The following is a 12,408-nucleotide window of genomic DNA, read 5'->3' as shown; positions in this document are numbered from 1 at the left end:
AAAACAAAACAAAGTACTTAACCATATCAGACTTCCTTTTTGTCCAAAAAGTCAGGCTAAATAGTTCAATTCAAATGAATGAGCTATTATGCCTTTAATAAAACATCATAACACCTACTGAGAAATAGATTACGATAAACATTTTTATAAGACTGATTACCAAAAGCAGTCAAGAGCTAATAAAATGAATCTATCCACTTTTTATTATAGACTATATAAACAAGAATAAATCTATACGTTGTTCTGCATTTTAAAATTTGCAGTATTGTAGTGTGATGTATAAAATCGCAAGTTCTTGTTAAGCAAGGAATATGATAAATGGCATAATATTCTCTTGGTAAATATGGGTGTTGGTGTTAGGCTTTTGGGAATAATTAGTTAAGGACCATCTATAATTCAGACTTAACTCCACTAATTCTGTTAGGCATCATGATCTTACTTTTCCTCTTTGTTGCACACACAAAAAATAAAGAATACAAAACTAAAAGTTAGTCAGCCCAGTAGCCCATATAATTTTATGTGCTATTAATGGGAGAGTATTAAACATTTTATAAGATGAAATAACATGGGATTGACCATAATTTAAGTATATATAGTATTATTTGTTTTGGTAAATTAGGTTTCCATTGGTGTTGAACAACACACGAAATTCAAAAGAAATCATGTAGAATATTTTTATTCTGCATGTTTTAATCCAATGTAACATGAAGATCTGGTAGATCCATACATCATCAGTTGCATTTGATCAAATCAGGATTATTAACCAATACTAGTTCAGGGCTTGAAGGTGCTTCGTTTTTTTTATTATATGGCTAAAGGTATTTTTCTTCCCAATAAATGACGCCATTGGACTGTATGAGACCTGAAAAGAATTATTTACATTGCAATCCATAAGGAAAATGACTTTTCTAGTTCAACATTTCTTCATATAGCTCTTTTTGCTTTATTACTGGACTCTGGTGAGATGACTGAGGATGACGGAAAAGCTGAGTTGAGATTGGTGGAGCAAACTCACCATCAGGCTCACTGCTCATATTCTGTAGTGTGTGTCAATTCAAAAACTCTCAGTCAGGGCCCAGATTCCTCATTTCTGTCTATACCCCTCCCCCAAAACAGGACAGAGCCTGTGTACAGAGCCCAGATTTTAATTATACTTAGTTTCCAAATCAGGTAGTACTTTTATATACATTTTCCAGTTTTCAAAATTTGCTGAAATTTCCTCTACTCCTGTCTTTCCCATTTTGTTTGTTCCTATGCATTAATACATTGCTTTAATGTCATTATCGTGAACTTCGAAAAGGAGAGGAAATCATATATGTGGTTAGTCCACCACACAAGCAGACCTCTTCATCTTTTTGACCCTCACAATTTAGATGTTATTTAAAAATCTAGTTGATTTCATTCATAACTATCTGCCCTTAACTGCTCTTAGAATAGTTTGAATTTTTATAATCTCATTCACCCACCTAAGCCTTTTCAGTTTCCTAGTTATTCTATGACAGGAGATTGACAGCATTTAATAATTCTTACAATTGTTTCTTCCTTTGAGGGGAAAAAAAAGCTTATCAACAGAGTAAGGAGGTACCAACAAAATCCTTTTAGGTAGGGCTTGCAAACTAGAGCCTGTGGGACAATTCTGGCACACTTCCTGCCTCTGTAAATAAAGTTTTACTGGCACACTGGCACACACATTCCACTATGGGTGTCCGTGTCTATGCCTGCTCTCGAGCTCAGTGGCAGAGTTGGGTAGATGTGACAGGCTATATGGCTGCACAGGTGAAAATGTTTGCTATCTTTCTCTTTACAGAAAACGTTTGCTGAACAGTGCCTTAGATTGCCACATAGTGTATGTTACCCAGCTTGCTGCTGTTGGGTTAGTCTGTGCCAACTCGGATTCATTATTTGTGGGAGATTTCAGATGCTACAGTTATGGTTTTAGAGGACGTTTCTGAGTCTAATATGCCTCCCATGCTTTATTTTAGCTATGCACATTAACATATGTCTGGCATATGAGAGTAAGTCTTATTTTGCAGCTGATCAAAGGTTTGCTTTGATTAAGGGAATTTTCCACCTGTGTTCCTTGAGTGAAAACGAGTTGCATTATTGACTTGTATCCTATTTGTATTTTGTTATATTATTCACGAATGTAAACAAATATTAATGCATTCTCATCAAACTCTTGCTCTTTTATGGACATGTACAATGTTCGTATATGGTTAACATTGCCAAACTTTTAGCAAATAAAAATACAGGATGCCTATCGTTAAAGCTGAATTTCAGATAAACAACAGATAAATTTTTAATAGAAGTATGTCTAATGGAAAAAAAATTCAAATTTGGTGGGATGTCTTGTGTTTCATCTGCCAAAACTATTTATGATTTACATTTATAATGTGTATATTTTCTAGGGTAGCAGAACTCTAGGGACATACACCAAAGACGACAGGGAAACTTGAAATGAAGAACTGAAAGACCACTTTTATAAATGTATGCCATTGTGTTTCCTAATGCCAACCTTCGAAGCAACAGATTTGTGCAGACAGTAGTTGACAGAGCGGGAGCATCTCCATCTTGAAAGAACACCACCATTCTAAGTTCCCCTTGATTAAAAAACCACCTAAGTTCAGCCCTAAAACATCAGCCTAATAGCTAATGTCAACATAACCAGAAACATTCCGACCCTAAGATAAGCCCCTCTCCAACCAGAAACATGCCAACCCTGATAGCCTCCCTTCAGACCAGAGACATTCCAACTCCACCATAAAGTTTCCCTCACATAGAAACATTCCAGACCTACAATAAGCCCCTCTTTCCAAAACCCTTAAATATCCTTAGTCTGTAAGAGAGAAGGCTCCTGACCAAAATTGGCCAGAAGACCTTCTCAGGTTTATTTCTCTAAAATAAACCTGTCCTTGATTATTAAGTCACATTTTGTGTTTCTTTCCTCTTTATTTAAAGTAGTTGGCTCCTTATTGGAAAAGAATTATGCTGTAACCTAGATTGATTAACTATTACACACACTGAGGCAAAACAGGGAAAGGACCCATGCTCTGAAGGCAGGAGATTAACATAGAACCTGGCATAGAGTAAGAGTTGAATAAATATTTGTTGAAGGTGTCTGAACAGCAGATACCCATGGAAGGAAAAACAATAGATGTAGGCGTATGCTGAAATTGCCACAAAGTAAAACAAAGAGCTATGTTGCAGCTACACTAGATCATGCACACTTTTGCTGTACAACTAGCCTCATCTAGTTTTTGTTCTCCCCTTTCTAATCTTTAGTGTTCCTAACCCTGAGTGTCTAACACAGTTTCTTACCAGGCCATTCTCCAAGAAATATTAAGGGGGAAAAAAACCCAGATTTTATCATCCAAGTATTTAAGAAAATATATTTTTTTACATTAAAAAATGTAAATTATACTGGGCCAACTGAGGAATGCAGTATGGGCCAAGCATGGTGGTTCACACCTGTAATCCCAGCACTTTGGGAGGCCAAGGCAGGTGGATCACTTGAGGTCAGGAGTTCGAGACCAGCCTGAACAACATACTGAACTCTGTCTCTATTAGAAATACAAAAATTAGCCAGGCGTGGTGGTGGGGGCCTGTAATCCCAGCTACTCCGGAGGCTGAGGCACGAGAATCTCTTGAAACCAGGAGGCGGAAGTTGCAGTGAGCTGAGACTGCACCACTGCATTCCAGCCTGGGTGACAAAGGGAGAATCTGTCTCAAAAAAAAAAAAAAAAAAAAAAAATGCAGCGTGTTGGAGAGGTTCAGTACTTGGATTCCAGAGCTGACCACCTGGACACAAATCCCAGCCCCATTCCTTGTTAGTTGCGGGTCCTTTATCATCCTGTGCCTCCGTTTCCCTTATGTAAATTAGTTTTAATAATAGAGCTTGCAATGTGTAAGATAAATCAATGATTTTGCATACACACACAAACACACAGAAGCAGTCCTTAATTAGTAAGATTCTAATACTCCTGAATTTCAGTTACCCCAGTTTAGTCAAATAACATCAGTCTCCTTACAGCACAGTTCAAGTTTCAGTCACCATGTTATGTTAACTGTGAGGAATTGCATACAGCACAAACTTTGCTGCTAGCTCTTCAATCCACACATCACTGCATTAAAAACGATATGCATCATGATCACATATCCGTTCGTGCAAAGACAACAAAGCATGTCTCCTTATCTCCCGTGAAAAACACACCCACAACATTTAACCAAGCAGACTTTCAACAGAGGGATTTGGCTAACAAAGCAAAGAAATGAAGAGTGGTAAAGCTAGAATCAAACATAAAGGAGTCGCTGAAGAAATAGCTGACTGTGGGAGTATTGCCATCATTTGAGAGACTCTAGGTATGCAGCCACAGAAAAGTGGTGAGGCCAAACCTGTTAATAGAAATGAGGTGACTGTGGGGAAAAGGATCAAGATGTCCCAGAGGAAGCAATGTTGGCAAAAACTCTCACACTAAAGAAACTGTCAAATATATCCTGATATTTTCAGCACAAAGGATAAAATTTTGAAGGCGAACCAAACAGAAAAGAATATGACTATCTGCTAAGGCATAGAAAAGATGCTCTCTGCAGCAAAAGTTATACAATAAAAAGACGCCAAGCAGAACATTTTCATCACTCCCCAAGGAAACTTTGCACCCATCAAAACACTTGATGATACTTACGCATTTATGTTCTTACATATTTATAACTTACAATATGAGAATTTACAATACTTTGGCAAAAATTTTAAAGGCCACAGATAAATTATAATTTTCCCATTGATTATAAAGCTTGCTTCAGATGGTTTCAACTTGCATGCTTATTTTTATGACCCTGCACTACTGTACCACTGTGCAAACTGAGTACCTGCATCTGCATCTGCGTGTGTGTGTGTGTGTGTGTGTGTGTGTGTGTGTAGCCTGGCCCACAGGAAATACTCAGCAGCAAGTACTCGATGGTATTCTTAGGTATTATGGGTAAAGTGGCTTTGAGGTCAGTTAGCGGAGAAGGTGATTGAGTTTCTGGTCACCTGGCAGGAGTAGGTGGTGTTTCAGGAGTGGTAGCAGCCTTTAACACCGGAGAATTTCAGTTCACCTCAAACTCCTTCATTTGAAGGAGCTTTAGCACACAAATCAGGGACCCTCTGCCTAAGCGTGTCCAGCCATCTTTAAAAAGTTTTCAGAGGTGGCTCATTGAAGGCTCTCAAAACCTATAAGCAGTGATGAGGTACTGTTCCCATAACCCTAAATCTATCTATAGGACCCTGGTGTGATTAATTAGATTCCTGGATGCATTTCTTCCCATCTACAGTCCTTGTCAAACGATGGATAGTTACCTTTACAATACTAAAGAATACAGGTGATTAAACAAGTATGATATTTAAAAGCTTATAAGAAGAGTTGACTGAGTGAATATGTGAACATATTATAATATGTAAACTTTCTCAATATAGAGTAGAAGTGGGAGGCCAGACTCTGGCAACAGACAGCCTTGTTCCAAATCTACTCTCTGACTCAAACCAAGATCAACCCTGCTATCTCACTGCACCTGTATAGCCCTCTCTGTAAAATGGGGATAATAGCAGTACCTACCTAGTAGACTTATGATGAGGATTTAATGAATTCGTTCATAAAGCACTTGGAACAGGTCTTGTCATGTGGCTAGCAATCTATACATTTTTACTCAATAAATAGAATGCACAACTTTGGGCTCCTGTTGATTTCCTCACTCTGGATACTTCCCCTGGGATATACCAAATTGCTATTCCAGGTGTAAACATTTCCAGAAACATTTCTGATACCTTTTCTACATTAGGAATTTCCACATCAATGACTTTCAGAGCTCATCCACATAACCCTGGGTTTACACAAGGATATTGCAAGGATTTCACAGGGGTCAATTGTTTGAAATAAATCAATTTCCAGGGCACCACTTTCCTAACAAATGCAAACTACTCTTTTCAGGGGAACTTCAGGGGAACTCTTACAGTGATTCAGTTAATAATAATCAATAACTAATAATAATTATTATTAAGTATTGATCATTATTAATCACAATCAATAATTATAGATTCTTAATTAATAATACTATTTATCATTGATAGTTATTAATACCAAATAGCAAATCAATTATAAATTATTATTAATAATTATTGATAGTGATACTACTAATAAAATATATTAATAATAATAATCAATAAAAATAACTTGATAATCAATGCCAGCACAGAGGAAATACAGCTCATCATATTCTCCAACCACTTCCAATTCACCAGTCTGGGATTGCTTGAAGCTTAGATGGAGCCTGTTGTCCTCTATAATGACATTAACAGCACCTCTTCACTCTCAAGGAGAGCCTGTTAAATTTTAAGCTTAGGAGATTTTAGCAAGAACTCCCTAAGATCATACCCAGTTTTCAGAATGGTTACGTTGTTTTTCTGGAGAGACATCTAAAACGTTCACGAGGTTCTCAAGAGAGTCTACGGGCCCAACAAGATTGAAGACCACTATTTTAGACAGTGGACTCTTCTCCACTCCAAGGCCAACTCCTTCATTCTCTCATTTAGACTCTCACTCCTACATACTCAAACTTTCGTGTTTCCACTCAAGTCCTTCAGCCTACATCTATGTTCAAGTCCAAATCTTCATCTGTAAAATATTTTCCCTTTAGCAACCACGCTACCTTCCTTCTGTTCTTCCTGGCTCTACTTTCTCAGATTCTAATTACTTTTCTACAAATTACCATCTGTCTTTTGTTCCTTGCACTACAGCAAGACCCTGATGATGTCTAATGCAGTGTACACATTCTAACTCTGATATAAACTCTGTGTGTGTGTGCATGACTTGGTATCATTTGGATAGCAATTTATGGCAGAAACATCCTCTGGTCTGACTCTGAGTCTTTTTACGATTGATAACTGAAACTATTACTTGAAGTTCTCCCTTCCTTTGGACTTGATGACATCATTCTTCACTTTTTCTTTTCCTGTCTCAGGGTCTTCTTTCTCAACCTGTTCTGTGGCTTCTTCTCTCCATGCAGCAATTCACATTATAAATAATATTGAAAGAATGAATGGATGGGGATCGGTTTTGATGAGACACTGCTCCAAGCTTGGCTCTGCCTCTGACTGGCTGCCTGACTTTGAGCACCTTCCTGGGCCTGTCTGCATTCAGTCTCCTTGCAATATCATGGGGAGACTGAGATGATAACATATTGACTGTCCAGCACAGAATAGATGCTCAATAAATTAGTTGATCTTTCTCCCTGCAGGCAAATATTGTTTCTCTTAATGACACCCAGTGTTTTGATGACCATCGTGATGTTGCAAACTCTTAAACACATCTCTGTTTGAGGTCTCTTTACAACTGGAGACTTATTTTTCCCTTTGCTTACCAGGCATCTACATCTGAACCTCCCATGGGCACCTCAAAGGTCACAACTGTGGGTAGCCCTATACCTGCCCTCTGAGACTTCCTTTTACAGTCTCTCCAGCTACCCACTCTTCCGAATCAGCCACCTCGAAGTCATTCTGTAAACCTTCCATTTGGTGGCTAAACCCTTCTCACATGTAATTGGTAAAGAACTCCTTTTGATTTGACCTTCCTCTTTGCTTTCAGATCTCCACTTCCACAGACACTACTACAGTCCAGACCTCCACTGTTTCCATGTGAGAGTGAACATTGATCTATATGGTCTCCCAGCTTCTAGTCTCCCAGCTTCTAGTCTCATCCTGCTTCATCTGACAGTTCCCACTGCTGCAGAAAGTAGCAGTTGCCAATATCATGGGGGGAATTGATATAACACATTGAATATCCAGCACAGAATAGATGCTTAAGAAGTTAGTTCATCTTTCTCCCTGTAGATGAATATTGTTTCCCTTATTGACACCCAGCATTTTGATGACCATCGTGATGTGGCAAACCTCCTAGAAGATGTCGCATCACTTTCCTAGACAGCGCCTCTTTACTTCTCTCCCACGTGTAAAATCTTTCAGTTACTCTCCATTATCTAGAGCAAGGTTGCTCACCCTAGCACTGTTGACATTCGGGACAGAGTCTTTGCTGTAGGGACTTTGTACAGTGTAGGATGCTTAGTGGATCCCTGGTCTCCACCCGCCAGATGCCAGTAGCCTGCCGCCTCCCCAGTTGTAACAGTAAAATATAGACCTTACCAAATATCCCAGGGAGGGGGCACAGAGTTGCCCCTGATTGAGAACCGCTGATCTGCAAAAATAAAATCTATATTACCTCTTGGCTTATAATATACTTCAAGATATTGTACCCAAATATCTTCAACTTTATCTCCTAAAACTATAACTCACACACACCCTGAAATCTCTTATAGTTCTACAAAAAAATTACTCTTTCCAAATATACCCCACCTTTTATGACTCCCAGAATAAAGTGCCCTATTTTTCTACTTTTTGTCCCCATTTTCTACTGGAATACCTTTTTGTCCTTATCCTTCCAAACTAATCTCAGATGATTTCTCCTGTTGTAAAGTCTTCCCTATCTATACTATAAATAATTTGTCCTTCTTCCTTATGGATCCTACATCACTTACTATCTATTGTAGCACTTGTCACTGTAATTTCCTCTTTTCACAAAATGTTTTAACCTGACCACTACTACCACCTACTTACAACTTTTTGAGTTTAGAAAAGAGATTCTATATACTTAGCATGTAGTACAATGCCCAACACATACTAAGAGTCTTGACAGCTATTAGATAGATGAATAAGGGAATGACTGAATGAGTGAATGAATGACGTCACATCCTTCTCTCCCTGGCATGGAAATATGTTGCATGTTCTGCAGGCAGAGTGAGTTGCTGGCCTCATGTCAAGGGGGAATCCCCCTTTAAGAATCGAATCTGAGCTGCTGTTCTCCATGTTACCTGAAATCCCACCTGTTCCTGAAACTTGCTCTATTGAGACTTGAGTTTCAACTTGATGCTAGAGAAAGTTGTTTAAATTTATTTTATTTTTTTATTCATTGATGGTTGCATCTCTAATGTCCCAGTCATAAAAGTCATCTTATATTTAACAAATCTCACTTAGAAACATTTTGCATGGGGCTCTGCTTAGCATCTTGATATAAAATTTATACCTAAGTCTATTTTGGCAAACATCAAATTAAACTTGTAAGTATAAAGGAAATAAGAGTGTCCTTGACCTCCCAAGGCTTAGATGATCAGCAGTTTTTAAATGACATTCCTTGAAAGTGAACTTTGATTTTTTAAGAACTGGGCATGAGGCTGTAATCAAAGGCACTGAAGATATTTAGATGATTTAGAAAAGCACAAGCTGATCTACCATCATTCAGCTTGCAGGATACCTTTATCTTCTGTAAGTAGTATGAAACACCTTTGTTTTTGTATTGATTCTATTCCTTTGGAACATTATAGGTTTTGTCTTGTTATGTTGCCTATAGTCAAAAGAAATGATTATGGAATTTACAATTATAGGAAGCAGGTCATTAAAGGGGGCCGGGTTGGTTTTATTAAGGATCTGCTTTATTTCTATTGGAACAATTTTATGCACACAACAGCATATCAAATAGAATGCACCAGAGGATAATTTTAGGAACTTAGTTCAAAAGCCCTCTCAGGATTTTGCATACATTTTAAATAATACTCAGCTAAACACACAATCACATGTTTCTCATATATTTTCAAAAATCCCATATGGTTGGAAATTGCTGCCAGATTTTCCTGTTTTGATAAACAGAATGACATTTAATCAAACAGTCCTGAAAAATACCTTCTTTCTTGACTTTATACTCAGGCAAATTAATAAAGTCCCCATTTCAGATGATGAAATGACACATTGCCTGCTCCTATTCCAGTTTTCTAACTCAAATGTCTTCCTGGAGAGACTCCATGTATGCCAGCCTCCTCAAGGATTTAAGAGTATTAAACCAAGGGTAGATGGTAGCTAGTGTTCTTTGATCTCACTGTATATGTCGTTATTCATTTTTTTCTTCTTCTTTTCTTTTCTTTCTTTTTTTATATATGGGGGTCTCACTATGTTGGCCAGGTTGGTCTTGAACTCCTGGCCTCAAGCAATCCTCCCACCTCAGCCTCCAAAGTTTTAGGATTACAGGTGTGAGTCACCACACCTGGCCTGGTTGGTATTGATTTTTAAAAAGTAATTTGTTACTTGTTGTCCATGAAACTTGGTGTGTTCTAAATAGGTTGTTTGTTTCACTACATGACGTTCCATATATTTATAATCAATTCCAATTAATAGGAATTCCAATAGAATGGCTGAAACAAATTGAGTAGAACAATTACTAACCCCTTTAGACATTATTATGTTAGGTTGAAATATTTTCTACACTGGCTCTATCTATGGGTCATTGCATCTGGCTATTTAGATCACAAGGAAATGTAATTGAACTAAAAATCTTAGTCAATGAGAAACGGGCTGTTTTTGTTTTGCTTGGCTTTTTACCTGTCAGCTGGCTCCTCATCTTTGAGGTTTGCTCTGACAGCTCTGAAGCTTGGGCAATATACAACAATATAGGCAAAGTAAGGAAACAATTAGGTTGTATGATATTAATACGTTCTCATCCTGAAAAGCACAGTTTTAAAATATTCTTATTGTTTCCCCTGTCCTCTGCTCATTTGACAGTTACTATGAGCAGCTTTGGGCAGAGGGGGAGAGAAGTGCATATGTTGTCACCTGCCGCTCTGCTGCTTCCATAGCCCATGTTAGGAATAAGCATGGTGTAGATTAAGTACAACTACACAATAGTCATCAATTCCCAATGTTATCAATACATTAGAAAAGGGCTTTGATTTCCAATTAAGTACTGAATAATTGAAAGAAAAATGTGTTGTTGCAGGTTGTTGAGAAACACCTCTACCTCCATTTACCCTTTTATTAAGAAACAGGGATAAAAAATATTGTGATATCAGGATATCTAGAATTTGGAAGATATGGAATCATCCTGCTGAGTCCAAGGGCAATCCAGAAAATAAGCTGTGATTCAGACTCTGGTGTGCCCTGTAGATGCCATGGGTCATCCAGGAGCCTTGTTACCTGAATGATGAGGAGCCACCTGGGAGGAATTCATTCTAAGGTTAAAAAAAAAATGTCATCCTGGCATAGTGACTTTGCCCCAGTTCAAAAGCCCGGGTTGTTGAAGAGGAGCTGAATTTTAGGAATGGTGTGTTTACAATGAGTGCTGTGTTTCCCAGATTTTCCATCCATAAGGATCTGAACATTTTAGGAAGAGAGAGACAGAACTCTAAGAGCTGAATGAGCCACTCACTGAGAGTGCAGTAGTAGCTCAGCAGGTCTGTGTTGTCCAAACCCTGCACTTTCCAAAGAAAGGTCTGTTCTTTGACAGCCTTCCAGGAGATAACCTCTAAGCCCTTGGAATATCCTGCCTGATCATAATGTGTTTGTTTACCTGGAGCTTTGAGTCATGCTAGATAGTTAATGCTGATGATTTATAGTGGGGGCTTTGGGCCACCTGGTATCAGTCTTGACCTCTGGAGGGGCTGGCGACTAAGTTCGGTCATGCAGACAGTCTGCCATGCCTTCATGCTCCCAAAACCACACCGGATGTCAGGCTTGGGGGAGCTCCCTGGGCAGCAATAGTCTGTGCAGGTTTCCTCACATCACTGCTGGAAGAATTAGACATCATTTGGTTCCATTTTCCAGCTGCAGAAAAACTGTAATGTTGGGGAGAAATTAATAATTGAGCTTAAATCAAAAGGAAGAACCTTGATTGTCTAGATTTTGTAGAATTTTTTTTTAAATGTTGAGGGAAGAAGGGAAAACCAACTATGTAGAAAAGGGAGCCTTTATTATGAACACACAACTATTTAAAATAAGTGAAGTAATACCCATGTAGAATAAAAGTAAAGAAAAAAGAAACAATTCAGATAATCATCACATAAGAATTTTATTTTATTTACTTTATTTATTTTATTTTATTTTATTTGACAGAGTCTCGCTGTGTCGCCCAGGCTGGAGGGCCGTGATGCGATCTTGGCTCACTGCAACCTCGCCTCCTGGGTTCAAACGATTCTCGCGCCTCAGCCACCCAAGTATCTGAGATTACAGGCATGGTCCCACCTAATTTTTTTGGTAATTTTGGTAGAGACGGAGTTTCACCATGTTGGCCAGGGTGGTCTCGAACTCCTGGCCTCCAATGATCTGCCCGTCTCAGCCTCCCAAGGTGCTGAGATTACAGGCATGAGCCACTGCACCCAGCATCTGACTGCACTGCTGAATTCAAAATATCTGAATATGTTATACAGAAAATTGTTTTGAAAGCCTAATGCAAATTAATAACGAAATAGAATGTTCTACTTACAGTCATTGTTGACTTAATAATTTGTTTTGCAATGTGACAAAATAGATCTATATTGTTCATCTTGTCAAAAATATTTATG

This window comes from Theropithecus gelada, chromosome X, assembly GCF_003255815.1.
Source record: "Theropithecus gelada isolate Dixy chromosome X, Tgel_1.0, whole genome shotgun sequence".
Lineage (NCBI taxonomy): Eukaryota > Metazoa > Chordata > Mammalia > Primates > Cercopithecidae > Theropithecus > Theropithecus gelada.
This window is presented reverse-complemented; position numbering follows the sequence as displayed.